Source organism: Pogoniulus pusillus, chromosome 13 (genome assembly GCF_015220805.1).
Source record: "Pogoniulus pusillus isolate bPogPus1 chromosome 13, bPogPus1.pri, whole genome shotgun sequence".
NCBI lineage: Eukaryota > Metazoa > Chordata > Aves > Piciformes > Lybiidae > Pogoniulus > Pogoniulus pusillus.
In genome coordinates this window covers 1,034,567-1,052,924 of record NC_087276.1, presented here as the reverse complement: position 1 = coordinate 1,052,924, position 18,358 = coordinate 1,034,567, and the positions used below count along the sequence as shown (strand labels likewise).

Genomic DNA, 18,358 nt, shown 5'->3' with positions numbered 1-18,358 from the left:
ATGGAATGATGCTGCTTTCAGAGAGGTAGGGGAGAGCCAAAACTGCTAGGGTCCACCAGCCTCCAGGAGGCAGCCAGAAACTTGGCTATTGATATGGTCTGAGAGAGAGTGGTCCAGATGCTGCTGTCTCTCTCTCTCTAAGGACCCCAAGATTTGGCAAGCCCACACATTTGCAGAGAAGGGTGCAAAAGTGGGGAGAATCATCCAAAAGCAGGGAGAGAATAAAACTAACAGCCGTACAAAAGGTAGGAGCCATCCAAAAGCAAGGAGAGTCCAGTCACAACAGGAACTTGTCCTTTGCAGTGGCAGGGGTCTCTAAGATGGGAACTCTCAAGGCAGGAACCCTTGCTCTATTTATCCTTTTTCTAGGCAAAGTGGCCATTTGCCATTTATGCTGGGTGCAAAAACCCAGCCAACCACCAGCCCAGTTCCAGTGTGGGCTTCCACACATGTCAGCCCATGTGCAGTAAGGCACCTTTTGCTGAACCTCTTCAAGCCTCCTTCTTCTGTTCTAACCTGTGGAGTGGAAGGGAGAAGAAAGGAATTTGGGGTACCCCTGGACAGTCTGTCATGAACTTTCAAAGTTAGAAGTTGTTTTATTTCCCATCTCACACTAGTGAGAAGGACCAAATTCTGCATACCAGACCACTATGTGGTGTCATCATTAGTAGATGAAGGGGTAAAATCCCTGTGACACTAAGCTAAGAGATTCCCCAAGCTCACAAAACTCTAAAAAGCATAGTGGAAGGCAGCTCAGCAGGATCTCACAGAAATCCAGTTAGTGTTTCCACAGGATTCTAGACATTTAGTCCTTTCTAGAATTTGTTCAAAATAAAAGGATAGAATGGTTTGTTTTCCAAGGTGGTTGTCCTGTATCTATTGTCTCTTAGGCTGAGCCTGCAACACATCAAAAAATTCCAACAAGACAGAGCAGTGCTCAAGTGACCATTTATAGCTGAGCCTGAAGATAAAGGACAGCAGCCTGGCAGAATGCAGTGGGTTTGCCATCTAGAGCTAAAGTTTCAAGCAAACACATCTGCGCAGCAGTTCTAATGCAAATATTCTCCAGTTCTTTCCCACTGAAAGGCCTATTGGCAATTCTGTGAGTATTCCTCCACAATCTTTTTATACACAGCCTAAAGGACTCCGACAAACTCTCTCCTTCCCTTCAAAGGCTTGTTAAGTATGTGATGAATAAATCTGTCACTTCCAATTCTAAACTTACTTTCTGTTTGGATTGCTGCAGGATCTGGTATCCATGGCAACTTTTCACCACTCAGAATCAATTAAATAAGTGATTGGTTTATCTAAATAGCTGTGCTGATGGAGGTGATGTTTTTTTTTCCTGAAGTAGCAGCCCTGGCACGTACTACAAGCTTCCTTGACCAGTTAGTTTTCCAACACATTTGGTCAGCTGAATACTCATTTCTCCTCTGTCAAAAAAAGTCTCTAATTAAACATCCCTGTAAATCATTATCTACACTGTTGATGGATGTGTCCTGCTTTTTTTATTTTAGACAGGGTATTACAGTGTAAAGCTCTTGCTGAAGGTTTGAGCTCTGTTTGTCTCCAAACTTTGGAGCTTATGACAATCAGCTTTATTGAAAGATCATAGAATCATCTATGACAGGAAGAAAAGTTTCAGATCATCAAGTCCAATCATTATAGAATCATAGAATCAGTCAGGGTTGGAAGCGACCACAAGGATCAGCCAGTTCCAACTCCCTTGCCATGGGCAGGGACACCTTTGCCTTAGAGCAGGCTGCACACAGCTTCATCCAGTCTGACCTTGAACACCTCCAGCCATGGGGTCTCAACCACCTCCCTGGGCAACCCATTCCAGCCTCTCACCACTCTCATGCTCAACAACTTCCTCCTCACCTCCACTCTGACTCTCCCCACCTCCAGCTTTGCTCCATTCACCCCAGTCCTGGCACTCCCTGACAGCCTCAAAAGTCCCTCCCCATTTCTTTTTGTAGGCCACTTCAGATGCTAGAAGGCCATAAGAAGGTCACCTGGGAGCCTCTTTTTCTCCAGACTGTAGATCCCAAACTCTTTCAGTCTGTCCTCACAGCAGAGCTGCTCCAGCCCTCTGAGCATCCCAGTGGCCCTTCTCTGGAGATGCTCCAGCACACCCACATCCTTCTTGTCATAGGGGCTCCAGAAATGGATGCAGAACTCCAGTTGGGGTCTCACCAGAGCAGAGCAGAGCAGAGCAGAAGGGGAGAATCACCTCCCTGGCCCTGCTGGCCACACTTCTCCTGATGAAGTCCAGACTTTGGTTGGCTTTCTGGGCTGCAAGTGCACACTGCTGGCTCCTGTTGAACTTCTCATCCAGCAGCACTCCCAAGTCCCTCAGGGCTGCTCTCCAGACACTCACTGCCCAGCCTGGATTTGTGCTTGGGATTGCCTCAACCCAGCTGCAGGACCTTGCACTTGGTTTTGTTGAATCTAATTATCTCAACACTGAGAAGTCTGCCACTAAACCATGTCCCTTAGCACCACATCTACACGGTTTTTAAATACTTTTAGGGATGATGATTCTACTATTGCCCTGGGCAGCCTGTTCCAGTATTTGACAACCCCTGGGTGAAGAAATTCTTCCCACTGTCTAAATCTCCCCTGGTGTTAACCTGAGGTCATCTTATGTCCTGTCACTTGACACTTGGTGTAGAAGTGCAGCACATCAAAAGAGTATCAAAACCACTGCTACAGAAGGCAAAGCAAAGTGTGCAAAACACAAACCACTTCACAATGAGTTTCAAGTCCTGGAGAATATATTTATTTTGCACATTTGTTAAACCTTAATGAGTACCTAACTCACATATATCTGAAGACTCCTGGGACCAAACATTGAAGTCCTTAAGCGTACATTGGAATTTATAGTGATGAATGTGGTAGCACATCTTGTAAAGTCTATAAAGGCACATGGTCCAAAGCTAAGGAAAGGCTTGAGGGGATGGAATTGATCCTTAATGCTTACATGCAATAAATGGGCACCAAACAGCTTAGTGGGCTTTACATGGCAATATATTTAGATGAGAAAATGGCACTGAGAGAAACACTTCAAAGTAAAATATTATGAATTAAAGCATAGAGGAGGACTTCAACCACTATTAATGTTATCTTGCTTTGAGAGAAGAAGGTTAATCTGTGATCATTATTAATTACATTGATATCAACATGCAATAAGCAGGATGTGAGCCATGTTAGCAGCGCAGGGATTCTGTGTAGATCACCTAGGCAAATGCTCAGGATTCCAGGGGCAAGATCATTCACGTTGTGCTGAGTCTTGCCAGCTTCACCCAGGGAACAAATTAAACAAGCATAAGCATGAAGGAGCTGCAACAGTAACAGGATGCCTGACACTAAGCCATCTTCATTCAGATGATCTGACAGCTGAACAAAAGGTTGGCAATCCAGTCTGATCACCTCTGATGCATGGCATTCTTCTGTGCTCCCGAGCATAGCAGTATTTTTGGAAAGACAATTTTTGGTCTGAAGACTACGAAGATTTTCCTTTTGTTTCATTTACACAGACAGCTCTTATGGCTGATGCCACACAGGGCACCTCTACAGCCATGTTATAAGCATCCAGCTATTTTGATTATGCTGATAGGGTGTGAAAATATAAAGTCTCCACTAGTGGGAACTGTTTTGAATCCTCTCCTTGATGTGACAAGAAACGGAGAAACTGAGAGGGTAGAACAAAAAAAATATCAACCTGTGAATGAACGTCAAGTAGAGAACAAATGCTGCAATGCTTCAAATGCCCCCTGCTGTTCCAGGCCTCCCATGGGAGGAGAGGCTGCCCAGAGGGATTCTTTCCTTGTACATTGTGCACTATGAGATTCCTGTCTACCTTATAATGTAAAAAGAGGTAATAGACTCAGATTTCTGTGAAATACACCATGCTGTTGGTTCTGGTTTAACTGTTTCTGCCTGATGGATAACCAGGAGGAATAAAAAATAACATCACACACGTTTTCATCATTTTTTGCTCCCCTGCAGGACTTGCCAGTGGCACTGTTTGGGTTGTCTCACGTGGTTAAGCAAACTTTGTATTTTGATGTTATATCTCCAAAACCCAGAAAGTTCTGAAACATTTTTAGCAGAGAAAGCTAAACTCAAAAACTAAACCCACAAATCATTTCATACATTTCCTTGTCATTTCACTAAACTGTTGTTTTCAATGGGGTCTTACAACAATTTATTGACATTTTTATACATCTGGCTTTTCCTGCCCAGGCCAGTGAGAAGGATCATGAAGGACACCACAAACTTGTTTCAATAGCCATTTGCTATTACACTAACCACAGGAGCTGGTAGCAGAGATTTGCTAGGAGTTAAAGAACTTGAGACCTTTACGGCTTCTTCCCATGGTGCTATACCCACTTCACTTCTTCACTGTATCACAGTTCTTGTTATTAAAAGACCAGCAATTACTCATTTGCTTTGCTTTTCAGTGTCTGTAACTTTAATGTCTGTGTGGTCAATTGCCAAACTTCAATTTTTCTCCTCTGAAACACAGAGAACAAACATTCAGTTATCAACACTACAAATATGTCGCTTATTGAGCAGAAATGGCTGGAGGAAAGCGCAAATTTGGGAACCACAAATGAGTAGAATTAAAACTGTTAGCCCCAACATGCATCTTGTTCATAGTGCAAGATACATAATTTTAATAGCTACAGTCAGCCACGTAGATCAATTACATCTCCCAGATTTAAATTATGCACTAAAAACGAGGATCACAAGAGTCCTAAGACAACTTTTCATTATTTGTGTTGGAAGGGACCACAAGAATCAGCCAGTTCCAACCCCCCTGCCATAGGCAGAGACACCCTAGCCTAGAGCAGGCTGCACACAGCCTCATCCAGCCTGGCCTTAAACACCTCCAGGGAAGGGGCCTCAACCACCTCCCTGGGCAACCCATTCCAGCCTCTCACCACTTTCATACTGAACAACTTCCTCCGCACCTCCAGCTTTGTTCCATTTCCCTGAGTCTTATCGCTACCTAATAGCATAAAATGTCCTGTCTGGACTTGAAGCATTATTGTCGTATCAGATGTCATTAAGGGCAAGACAATTACAGTTCTTAGGCAATTAATAGATTTTAGTTCAGAGTGTGAAAGGTTTTCCACTTTTTTAAAAACCAAAGGCAGTAGAAAGATTTTTTCCATACCTATTAATATAGCCAAGCAATTGTGACCCATTTTGTATAGGTTGATGGAGAGAGAAGCAGCCTTCTCTGCCAGCAGAGGTTTGTCATGGCAGATGCATATTCCTTTCTCAACCATTTGGCATTGGTTCTCTCTCTGCTTTGAGGTTTCTAGAGAGAGATGAATGAGGTTCACCTAATTTAAGCATTTAGGACTGGCGTGCCTATTTTGGGGATAGCTACCCTAGGCTCTCTCCACAGTCACTGCTTAGAGAGGCCCTTCTGAGGACAGTAAGCCTTGGGAGAGCACCTAGGGTTAATAGAACTCAGCAATTTAATGACATGGTGAGCTGGAATTCAGATAAACTTTAGCATAATGTGCTTGTGCTTTAGTCCCTCCATCCCTATTGTCTGCAGCATTAATGATGCTTTGTGTAAGAGAAAGATGACTCAGTTTCTTTCCAGCTTATATTAAAATATACCTGTGAAAAAGAGTCTTGTTCCTCAGGCTCATAAATCATGATTTCATGCCTGCTTCATTTGAGTTTAAAGTCAGAAACTTCCAGCAGCCCTGTATGAAACTTTTCACACATTCTGCTAACCATAACATTATATAAAGTTTGGACAACAAACTTTCCTCATGACATGAGATTGGACTGTGAAAGGGGAGAGCTCATTCTGGTTTTATTTCCTTTGTAATGTTGTTTTTTCTGGTCAACACAATCCAAAGTGCCTTTGGGGCTACTGAAGTCATTTTCTACACTGAGCAGTTCAGAAATCCTGAACGTACATCAGGGAGCAAAACTTTAAAGCTGACATAGAGCTTCAAGTTTCTCCCCTGCAGATCTGAGGTTTCAAGACCACAGCATGGAAACACAGCATACCTTCTTGGTCAAGAAAGCCACTGGTGTCCTGGAGTGCATGAAAAAAAATGTGTGGCCAAGCGATTGAGGGAGGTTCTCCTGTCCCTCTATTCTGCCATAATAAGGCCACATGTCGAGTATCGTGTTCAACTCTGGCCTCCCTATTTCAAGAGACAAGGAACTACTGCAGAGAATCCAGTGGAGGGCTACAAGGATGCTGAGGAGACTGAATACCTCCCTAATGAGCAAAGGCTATTTACCCCTTAGAAGAGCAGAGTGAGAGGGGATCTTATAAGTGCTCATCAACATCCTAAGGATGGAAGTCAAGAGGATGGGGCCAGACTCTTTTCAGTGATGCCCACTGATGAGACAAAGGGACAACAAAGCTGAACCAGAAAGTTCCACCTGAATATGATGAAAAACTTCTTTCCTTTCAGGGTGCTGGAGACCTGGACCAGGCTGCCCCTAGAGATTGTGAAGTCTCCTCCGGAGAAAGTCCAAACCTCACTGCAATCCTGGGTTACTTTAGTTACCAAAGATAAGGCAAAGCTTTTATGGAGCCATAAGGCAACCTGACAAACTGCCACTCAGATGAGCCTGTAATACACACACACCACTAGCATTCTCTGCAAAACAATTCTACTTCTGAGAGATCTCAGTTTTCCTTAGACACAAATACACTGGCCAAATTACTCAGGAAAAGGCCTACCCAGAAGAAGGCAATAAAATATTCCCTAGTACATACCAATACCCCTGAATGAGTTTATTAAATAAGCCTGGAGGAGGGTACTGAAGAGGTCACGAGATGCCTTTTTCCTGACTCTCCTCTCTGCCTCTGGGTCAGTCAAACACGATAACCAAGGCAGCATCTGAATGTGTTTCCCTTAACCCACAGCACAATGGTGAATCCAGTGTCGACACAGGAACTGTGTGCAGTAGCTTGGATTCCCTGCATATATGTGCAGCCCACCAAGGGGAAACAGGTGTGTATGTCTGGAAAAGCTGACAAAAAAACTAAGCTGATACCGTTAGATTATGGGTGGCAGAGAAAAGTTGAACTGTAAGACTGAGAACAAAAGCTGCTAGACCAAACCCAAGTGCTTTCCGTATTCCAAAAATATTGAGAAAGAGTGACAGGAAGAAGCAAGAGGCAAAAATGAGCAATAAAAATCATTTGTGTTTGTAGGGCAATTGATTCTGCTACTTGAAAGTGGGGGAAAAATGACTTGGCTTAGAGTTATTCTAAATTTAGATTCTTTTCATATTAGCTACAGCCCTCACAGGGGAAAAAAAAACAACACCAAAGGAAAAAAGGCTTCAACTGTTTAATAGCCAAGGTGTAAAGTAGCTTATTAATGAAAAAGAACAATGCCTTGAAGTAACTTGGCTTCCTTTGCTACTTTCCACTAACAAAATTGGCCTCCACCTAGAAAATGGACACAACAGCAAATTCCTGATGCACTGGAAACAATCTGCACATTTAGCATACAAAAAAGTTTTGGCGTATAGACGATTTGCTTCAGTAAATCAAAGACTTGCCATGTGGATTTGTTGCAATTACACATAAACATTGTACCTACTTGAGGAGAGAAACGTGTGGTTGATGTCTACCTGTAGCTGGGTGGCAGTTCTGTTTGTTTGTTGGGGTTGTTGTAGCTTTTTCGAGTTGGTCTGTTTAACTACTCTAAAAGCTACAATAATGGGGGGGGGGGGGGAATAGAGTATTAAGGGATATTTGTTGACCTAAGAAGGCATAGAGCATTTTACAGGCTACACAAAACCAAATCTGGCCCAGCAGGTTGGGGCTGTGTTGGTACAATGTGAGCTGCAAATATTCAGTTTTATTGAAAGTAATTGAAGGAGACAGTGCATGCATTATCTCCAGTACATTTTTCTGCTGTTCTGAGCTTAAAAACATATTTTATGGAGGGCTTCATATTCATAAATTTTGTGCTCAGACAGAACAGGGTTAATTTCCTAAGACACTCTGAAATGAACAAATAGTAAAATCCTAGCTGACCTTTCTAGAGAAAATAGTTCTTCCTGGCCTGTGCAGTTTTATTTAACAAAACACCTTAGAGCTGGATTTAGGAAGGGTGGGAGGAAGGAAGAACATTCCTTCCCATATGTAAGTGCCTTTTTCTCATCCTGCTCCAAGGACCTATATCTGCATTTTACACACTGGGCAGCTGAAGCTCCTCCTGTCCCAGGACACGCCAGATTGCAAGGCTGTCCAACCCTGGGGCTCTGCCTGCTGAGCTCAGGGCCCTGCACAAAACAAGCTGCTGCTGCTGCTGCTTAACAAAGAAGTTAATGCATTAAATTAGAATTTGCAAGTTTTGAGGACAAATAGTCTAACCCACCAAGATATGCAAGAACATATCCAACTCACTATGACAGTAGTCCTAATTACTCTGAGTAATTGGGATTATTAGTGGCTATACCTACCACTTAAATACAAGTCTCTTCCTGTTTATGCTGCTCACTGCCCTGTGGACTCAAACACTTCAATTATTTACATCCATTTAGTTGTAAACTGAACACAGGGCTGGAAGAAATTAATTCTCCATATTGATTCTTTCCTCACTCTTGATGCCACCAGACAGAACAATATAAAATATATTTACTCCCAAGTTAGTAACAGCACAGTATCCATGGATTTGGAGATCTCTGGATCCCAAACAACAAGAATCAAGAAAGTTCACACTCACATGACTTTATTTAGACGTCCACTAGATTTTTTTTTTGCTCCTATTTTCCTGTCCAGAAAAGTGCTGGAGTCCTCATCCATGGAGGGATTTACAAAGCACGTAGATATGGGGATGAGTGACAGGGCTTAGTGGTGGCCTGGTCACACTGCACTAATAAGTTTGACTCAATGATTTAAAGGTCTTTCCTAATCTAAATGATTCTATGATTTGAAAAAGGCAAGAGTTATTTTTTATAGTTTTCCTATTTGCCATGCTTCTGTGACTGCTAATGCAGACAATAAGGATATTGACTGCTAATTTCATATTACAATTCAATGTTATTTGGTTATCAATAAGCTTATCACAATTACAGTTATCATTGTTCTGCTTTATTTTGATTTCTCAATCTGTTACCTAAAATATCTTTACATACTGTTTTCTTCTCTCAGATCTCTTAGACTCAATAGACAAAATATAAAATAGAATCATAGAATCAGCCAAGTTGGAAGAGACCTCCAAGAACATTGAGCCCAACCTAGCACCCAGCCCTATCCAATCAACCAGACCATGGCACTAAGAGCCTCATCCAGGCTTTTCTTCAATACCTCCAGGAACGGAGACTCCACCACCTCCCTGGGCAGCCCATTCCAATGCCAATCACTCTCTCTGCCAGGAACTTCCTCCTAACATCCAGCCTGAACCTCCCCTGCCACAACTTGAGACTGTGTCCGCTTGTCCTATTGCTGCTTGCCTGGGAAAAGAGCCCAACCCCTCCTGGCTACAATCTCCCTTCAGGTAGTTGTGGATAGCAAATAGGTATGGTCATCCTTTAAAAGTCTCATCAGTCAGAAAAAAAAACTTCTAAGAAGTGCTTAAGTTATAACACCAGTAAAACAGCAAGCAGTAAATTCTCTGCATATTCTGGGCAATTAAAGACCTGTAACCTTCGAAAGATTCTAAGCCATAAATAATATCAAGTTACTTTACTATATTTTTAATCATTATCCATTAATATCTGACTAATATATATTTTTCATAACTCACTGATCCCAAAAATGGATGCTAACTGCAAATGAGTAGCTTCCAGAAAACCAATTCTGAATGTTTTTAAAATAATTCCCAAAAACTAGAAAAGGCAAAGCACAACACTGACTGTTTTGCTTTCTAATTTTCCAGACTAGATCATTTTCAACAGAAAATAACTACCTCAAAGCATTTTAGGTAAGTTTGATTGAGTCAAAGTTCCTATTTCACTGAAAAAAAAGGGCAAACTGAGGTTGTCCAGTTTATGCCATAAGCATCAGCAAGTCCAGCCATGATCAAGGTTAGCATTCAGTTAACTGAAGAAAGTTATTTAGTAACACCTGACAGAGGGCACACTTATGTTTTGACACCTTAAAAGAGATCCCCATATTAGATCCCAACCAAAAAATTACACCTGCAAACCACACTTGGTTTACTTCTAGAGGTAAAATTGTTTCTCTTAGTGATAGTCACCTGCGGCACTGCATTCTCAAAATATCAATTACATCAATTTTATTGCCCAAACACATTTCCTCACATCTTTTATCCTGGTCAATTCTCTTTCTTTTGCAGCATCTAATGCTTCTCTTTTCTTTCCCATAGAAGAAAAACCAACACATACACAGAAAAAGCCAACAACAAACAAACAAACAAAAAAAAACCCAACAAACCTCCACACCCCCAAACCCCCCAACACTCACCAAAAAAACCCCAAAACTAAACCAAAACAAACAAAGACCAAAAACCAAACAACAGCCACAATGGAGAAACTACCTGAAAGGAGGTTGCAGCAAGGTGGAGCTTTGTCTCTTCTCCCACGTAATAAGATTTTGAACAAGAGGAAACAACCTCAAGTTGCACCAGGGGAGGTTTAGGTTAAACATTAGGAACAATTTGTTCACCAAAAGGGTTGTCAAGCCCTGGAACAGGCTGCCCAGGGCAGTGGTGGAGGCCCCATCTCTGGAGCGGTTTCAGAAGTGCGCAGATGTGGTGCTGAGGGGTGTGGTTTAATAGTGACCTGGTAGCACTGAGTTAACAGATGAACTTGATCTGAAAGATCTCTTCCAAGCAAAACAATTCTGTAATCCTAAAAGTGCCTTACAGAAACGATCCCCAGATTCTGAGGAATATGAGCCATCATTCACAAGATAACAATTACTGCTGAAAAAGGAAATGGTATCCCTGGAAATAGAACACTACGTGGTAAAAACTGTCCATCAAGTTAAGAAGTACCCACTGTGGAACAATAGTGAAACAGAGGAAACAGGGATGTGGGCAGATGTTTTAAATCACCCCTTTTAGTTACATAAGATGACTTCACATTCCACATCAGCTGGTACAGAATCACTCACTGGACAGCCACTCTCTTAATGCTGAGCTGCTAAGCTAAAATGGAAAGTCCATTTTAGATGTGTGAGATTCATTCCCTCATCCCCAATAAGCAGACAAATGCTTCTCACCAGACTTCAGAAGATACCAGTGGCACAAGCACTCCAGTTTGAGTCAGTGAATAGATTTTCCAATACACAGTTAATTAGCACACTTCTCCTTTCAGACATGTAGCTATTAACTACACTGGGTACATTGTCCACATTGAGCTGCAAGTGGTTTCCAATCCACAGAGGTTTCGGTAGTACTGTGCACCTCACTGTGTCTCTCTATCTCCTTGAGAGAGCTGCTATTTCATGGTAGAACATTATCATGTCTAAACTCCCATTTCACAGAGTATTTTCAGCACACCTGGGGGGGCCTTCACATTCTCCTGGACCACCACTGATATTGAAAAGCATGCATATTTATAACATTTATTTCAAAGGTTTGTGGCCATGTCCTCCAACTTCAATCCATTAGGCCTCTTTTGCTTTGCAGTTATCATAGAATCAACCAGGTTGGAAGAGACCTCCAAGATCATCCAGGCCAACCTAGCACCCAGCCCTATCCAGTCAACCAGACCATGGCACTAAGTGCCCCAGCCAGGCTTTGCTTCAACACCTCCAGGGACGGTGCCTCCACCACCTCCCTGGGCAGCCCATTCCAATGCCAATCACTCTCTCTGACAACAACTTCCTCCTCACATCCAGCCTAGACCTCCCCTGGCACAATTTGAGACTGTGTCCCCTTGTTCTGTTGCTGCCTGCCTGGGAGAAGAGCCCAACCCCATCTGGCTACAGCCTCCCTTCAGGTAGCTGCAGACAGCAATGAGCTCTGCCCTGAGCCTCCTCTTCTGCAGGCTGCACACCCCCAGCTCCCTCAGCCTCTCCTCACAGGGCTGTGCTCCAGGCCCCTCAACAACCTTGTTGCCCTTCTCTGGACAAGTTCCAGTATCTCAACATCTCTCTTGAGCTGAGGAGCCCAGACCTGGACACAGCACTCAAGGGGTGGCCTGAGCAGTGCTGAGTACAGGGGCAGAAGAACCTCCCTTGTCCTGCTGGCCACACTGTTTCCAACCCAGGCCAGGCTGTCACTGGCTGTCCTTGCTGCCTGGGCACACTGCTGGCAGTTCTCAAAGAGAACAAAAAAAAAAAAAGAAGAGACACTGAAAAATCTCACACATGCACATTCAAGAAATCTGCTAGGAAATACCTACACTTTTAACATCAGAGGCTTTCCAGGTCTTTAGCCAAAAATGTAAGCTCTAAAAGAAGTGAAGAAATGGGAAACTATGTGACCTGTAGCTGCAGATGCAGCAGGTCCATGTTGCTCCTATCTGCCATTTCAAGTATCACAGAATTACAGTATGGTTGGAATGAACCTCTCTAGATCATCCAGTACAACCCCCCCCACACTAAAGCAGTGTCACCTAGACTGGATTGTGCAGGACTGCATCCAGACAGGATTTGAGTCTACCCAGAGAAGGAGACCCCATAAGCTCTCTAGGCAGTCTGTTGCAGAACTTTGCCACTCTCATACAAAAGAAGTTTCTCCTCGTGTTCAGATGGAACTTTCTGTGTGTCTGTCATCCTCTTGATCACTGTTGTATGGATCTTGATAAGCACTGAAATGCTTTTCTTTCAGTGATCTATCCATGGAGAGCTTGTGATGACTGATGCACACAGCAGCAGCTTTTAATTCTTTCCACATTCATAAGTAAGCATTTTATCACAGATTAGGGGGTGCAGCCAGCTCCAATGTGTGTTCTATTTATCAGTACCTTTAGTCAAATTGCATGTGTAAAATTGCACCAATTTTATCTGTATTGGAACCAGACTCCCCAGACTCCAAAGTACCACTTAGGTTTTCTTCCAAGTGCAAAGTATAATGAGTTCCTTGTGGGAACTTAAGCAGACTTAAAGTGTTTAAAAACAAAGACTTTGTAATTCATTAACAAGTAGGCTGCTGTGAATTTTGTCTTTGAGACTAATTCACACTCAAGGCCAAATTCTTCCTTTAGATCTGCGTGACTAATCTCAGTTCAGATGTTCTACACCACTCACAAATAAAGCCTTTTAGCAATTCACATACGTACAAGAAGATAGATGTTCAGAACTCAGATCTCACATCTGGTCCCAAGGGGCAGAGCTCATTCTCAGTGTCACAGATGAGTAGGGAAGAACCACGCCCATAGAGCTCTAGTAGATTTTCTGTGTCCTGTGCAATAGTGGAACTGATCTCTGGAAGGCTTTATCCAGACAAAGTATGATGGTCATTCTCACAAAGCCGATACCCCAAATTTAGGTCACTCCCTTGCAAAGTCAGTAGTTCTAAATCTGTGTGATAATTTGGAGCCCAGGCCCCATACCATGGCCCATCGACCCAGCTGATGGTTAGCTCATCAGCTATTTTAGGGTATTTCCTTCACATTTCTCCTCTCTGACCACTATTTTTCACTTTGTGTTGGAAGCACCTGCCCTGATAAAAAAAAAAATTCATCAGAAGTGTCACATTTCATACTTGCAGTTCTGCTCTGAAACAATTTTCCTTTGCTCAGGTTGACATCATTGTAGCAGAGACATGATCAGAAGGTCTACAACTGCCTGAAGGGAGGCTGTAGCCAGGTGGGGTTGGGCAACCAACAACAGAACAAGGGCACACAGTCTCAAGTTGTGCCAGGGGAGGTCTAGGCTGGATGTTAGGAGGAAGTTGTTGGCAGAGAGAGTGATTGGCATTGGAATGGGCTGCCCAGGGAGGTGATGGAGTCGCTGTCCCTGGAGGTGTTCAAGACAAGCCTGGCTGATGCACTTAGTGCCATGGTCTGGTTGATTGGCTGGGGTTGGGTGCTAGGTTGGACTGGATGATCTTGGAGGTCCAACCTGGTTGATTCTATGATCATTGTAGCAGAGAGGTGACCAGAAGAAATTCACACTTTCCAGTACTGCTGTTAAAGAACAGAATCTCTCTGAAGTCTGAGGACTGCACTAAGTGACATGCAAACCAGACAACATGTATCACTTCTGTGGTGGTACAAGGTAGAATACAAAGAGAAGGCAACCAGATCTTACTCCTACAAATGCACATATGGTCTAGACAGAACCAGTCTGCTGATCCATCCATCCGTCCATCTATCCACTGATGGGCCTACTGTCAAAATATGCCCATGAGTAGCTGGCAGATATTTGTGTTCTTTGGCCAAATTATCAATTTTTATCTAATGGACTATCCACAACTTTGTGTTTATCAAATGCTTGTTACTCTTTCCAGGTAGGTATCCTTTAGGAATGCACTACAAAACAAACCATCCTTCATTCACCTTGCAAAACAAACTCTCAGAACTACATCAATAGATGGTACCTTCATGTTCCCCAGGTTTAAACAGTTCCAAGCATCCACTGAGTTGTGCATAAAGGGAATTTATAAAGTTGCTCGTCCTATTCTGGGCATTTTGCTCGTTCCTCTGGTACTGGGCAGAAGCAGAAGGCAGTCTTCACCTTATCACAGGTACTGGAATACATTAATTCAAATAGAGGTAGGGCTTAAAATTTATCCTGCAGATCAGATTGATGGAGTATATGGCTGCCCTTCCACTTTCAAGGAAAGCCAAAAGCAGTTTATTCTGCCTCTATTCCAGTAGTTTCTGATATCTCTCATACGTTCATTCTGAAGATAAAGGTCTATTCAATTCTATGAAAAATATCTTATAGGTGGAAAAAGTGAACAAAGAAAAACAACAAACAAAACACACACAGGAAAAGTCCACTTCAACTAAAAAGGCAAAGGTGTTTGAAATTATGGAGCAAGAGGAAGTGGACATCTTTACATGAAAGAAATAAGAATACAAGTATGGAAAGTGAGTATGAAACCTATTCTGACTGCAAATAAACTTCACAGAAAGGTAGCTTCTTTTGACCAGGGAGAAAAAATCCCAATGTGGAATATATAGATGCTTTCACTGGCATTTATTTTGCACTTGACAAAATATTTTGATTTTGACTTCAATATTGTTTTGCTAAACAACATTTTCTCACAATGCCTCAAAAGTAATCAGACTTGCGATTTTATTCCGAAGTGGGATGAAAATCAAATTTGAAATCACACAACAGTGTGATTAAATAGAAATTTTCTCTTAAACAATTTCTATCCTCCACAGAGCTTTGATGGTGAAATAGTTCCTAACTTCAAGCACTATGACAACTTTGTAATATTATGCATCTCTTACCTTTGCATTATGGCATATTACAGATGGCAGAAGCAGGTGAAAGGGGTTGGATATGTGTCTATTGAAAAATGATCTTCTCTTCTGGGCTCTTCCGTTGATAGGTTTTTACCTGACCCTGAAAATGGTCAAATATGAAAAACTGATTCAAAATAGAGTTTACCGAAACTGAGTGGGTCATGCATACATCTTCATCATGAGGCCTTCCCCTGTAAGATCATGGTTAATTAATGATTCTGCAGGTCTCATTCCTCCTGAGATAACTATTAGAGTGAATGGATGTATCTTGCCTTGTATGTTTTAACCTCCAGAGAGAATGCTGCCAGTGGGACTAAACAGAGAAGCAGATCAGTGTACCACACTTTAAAAAGATGAATGAAACACTTAGGATTTAGCAAGATATTTATCAGATAAATTCTACTAGGAATGTAGGTTTTGGATTGCTTTTATGGTCCATTTTACTGATGATATCTGGCAAGCTCTCCAGGTGCACAGCTATGTGCATCAGAGAATGGGCTCATGAGCTATTATTTTAAATGGCTCACAGTAAACAGCCTATTACATATAAACAGCATTCCACACAGCATTTGGTGGCTAAGCACAATGGAGTCTCAAATGTTTTTATTCCCACCAAAAGACAATAGTTGATTTTTCATTTCTTTCTTTTGCTTCAAAGCTTTGAACAAAAGTCGTCATGAGACTGTCAAAGCACTTCACACTTGGCATCTGAATGTAATTATGCCATTCAAAGAAAAGTCATGCAACATTGATTACACTTGGGTTTACAACTCCAAACTGCTTTATGAAAGCAAATGAAACAAATACAAACGTCTCATATGTCTTGGTGTCTCCAGAAGCAGAGCCTTCCAGGGCAGGACAGATGTGATGTGTATTTTAACAATGGGAAGCTCCAAAGTATCACCATTATTCACCAAAAACCCTGTCTCACTGTTATCACTATCAACAAAAGCATTTTGTGTTTCCTTTTAATCATGGAATGGTTTGGGTTGAAATAGACCTGTGCTGGTTTGAGGCTAAGTGGAATATTTTAATGAGAAAAAATAGATGATAGGCTGTGAAAAGGAAACAATGGTGATGCCTACTTCACTCATAGGTTTGCTGAGATGTATAAAAGCAAGGACACAAACATAGATAAGACAGTCTGATGGAATCTGTGTTTTCTTCCTGGGCTTCTGCCATTCTGTTTGGATCTGTGTAACCCAACTAATCATTCTGCTTCCAACTTCCCCTTGGCGATCCTCCAAACTCACCTTGCACATAAGGCAGATTCTGGGATCAGAGAGGTGAGTGGAAAGAAGGTGGAAGGGTGGTTGAAAGCCCCTCCTGGGCACTCTGATTTCTGGGAGGGCTGTTGTGTTTCTGTAGTACTTCTAACGTGTATACTTCTGTATATAGCTGTAAATGTTTGCAATATGTTGTAAATATCTGCTTGCATATTGTGCTAAGCTGTGAATATAAAGCTTCATTCCTTAACTGCCAGCCAGCTGAGTCTAGTCTGGGTGAATTCATTATGTGTGGGGGCTGATAACTCTCAAAATCATCACACCTTCAAAGGTTCATCTAGTCTAGCCTCACTGCAGTCAGCAGGGACATCCACAACTAGAGCAGGTTGCTTGGAGTCCCATCCAACCTGATCTGGAATGTTTCTATGGATGGGGAATTTGCAACCTGCCTAGGCCACTGTCTCACCACCATCAGTTTTAAAATAGCACACACCATCAGGGTCAGTCTTCTTAACATACAGTGTAAATCTACCCTTTTTTTCAGTCCTATTGCATAACTTTGGCCACAAAAGCAACAAACAGAATTACACAAGGCAAAACCCCACAAAGTTGACCAATAGAGCCCTTGATAGCAAGATGTGTTTCTGCAAACAATGGTGATTGTTCTACCTGATCTTGCGTTTGGACCCTCCCCAGAAGAAGTCTACATGTAAAAAAAAATTCTCCTCAGAATTACAATGTCTACCTCTTAAAAAGTTAGTGAACCTTCCTCATGATGGTGTGTAAGCTAACCCACAGGATTGTGGTGGGGCTCCCCCCTGTTCAGTTACATCACATACAGTAGAAACGCTCTCAGTCTCACTGTCTGTAAATCAGCATTTCTTCAGAGCCTTCCGTTCAAACATAGAATCATAGAATTAACCAGGTTGGAAGAGACCTCCAAAATCACCCAGTCCAACCTAGCACCCAGCCCTATCCAATCAACCAGACCATGGCACTAAGTGCCTCCTCCAGTCTTTTCTTGAAGACCCCCAGGGACGGTGCCTCCACCACCTCCCTGGGCAGCCCATTCCAATGCCAATCACTCTCTCTGTGAAGAACTTCTTCCTAACATCCAGCCTAGACCTACCCTGGCACAGCTTGAGGCTGTGTCCCCTTGTTCTATTGCTGGTTACCTGGGAGAAGAGGCCACCCCCCACCTGGCTACAGCCTCCCTTCAGGTAGTTGTAGACAGTAATAAGATCACCCCTGAGCCTCCTCTTCTCCAGGCTAAACAGGCCCAGCTCCCTCAGCCTCTCCTCATAGGGTTTGTGCTCCAGGCCCCTCACCAGCTTCATTGTCCTTCTCTAGACATGTTCCAGCACCTCAACATCCTTCTTGAATTGAGGGGCTCAGAACTGGACACAGTACTCAAGGTGTGGTCTGACCAGTGCTGAGTACAGGGGAAGAATAACCTCCCTTGTCCTACTGGCCACACTGTTCCTGATGCAGGCCAGGATGCCATTGGCTCTCTTGGCCACCTGGGCACACTGCTGGCTCATCTTCAGCTTACTGTCTATCAGTACCCCCAGGTCCCTTTCCTCCTGGCTGCTCTCCAGCCACTCAGTCCCCAGCCTGTAGCGCTGCTTGGGGTTGTTGTGGCCAAAGTGCAGAACTCTGCACTTGGCCTTGTTAAATCTCATCCCATTGGCCTCTGCCCACCCATCCAGCCTGGCCAGGTCCCTCTGCAGGGCTCTCCTACCCTCCAACAGATCCACACCTGCTCCTAGCTTGGTGTCATCTGCAAA

The 18,358-nt window shown here is 42.9% G+C and overlaps 1 long non-coding RNA gene across 1 annotated transcript; it reads right to left on the bottom strand.

Annotated features, from left to right (window-relative positions):
* Positions 1-2,773: 2,773 nt before the first annotated feature.
* LOC135180273 (uncharacterized) lies at positions 2,774-15,433 on the bottom strand. The gene is made up of 3 exons (XR_010304350.1): positions 15,331-15,433; positions 14,466-14,615; positions 2,774-4,520 (listed from the first exon to the last, which is right to left on the bottom strand). It is a non-coding gene; the product is annotated as an uncharacterized LOC135180273 (long non-coding RNA).
* Positions 15,434-18,358: the final 2,925 nt, after the last annotated feature.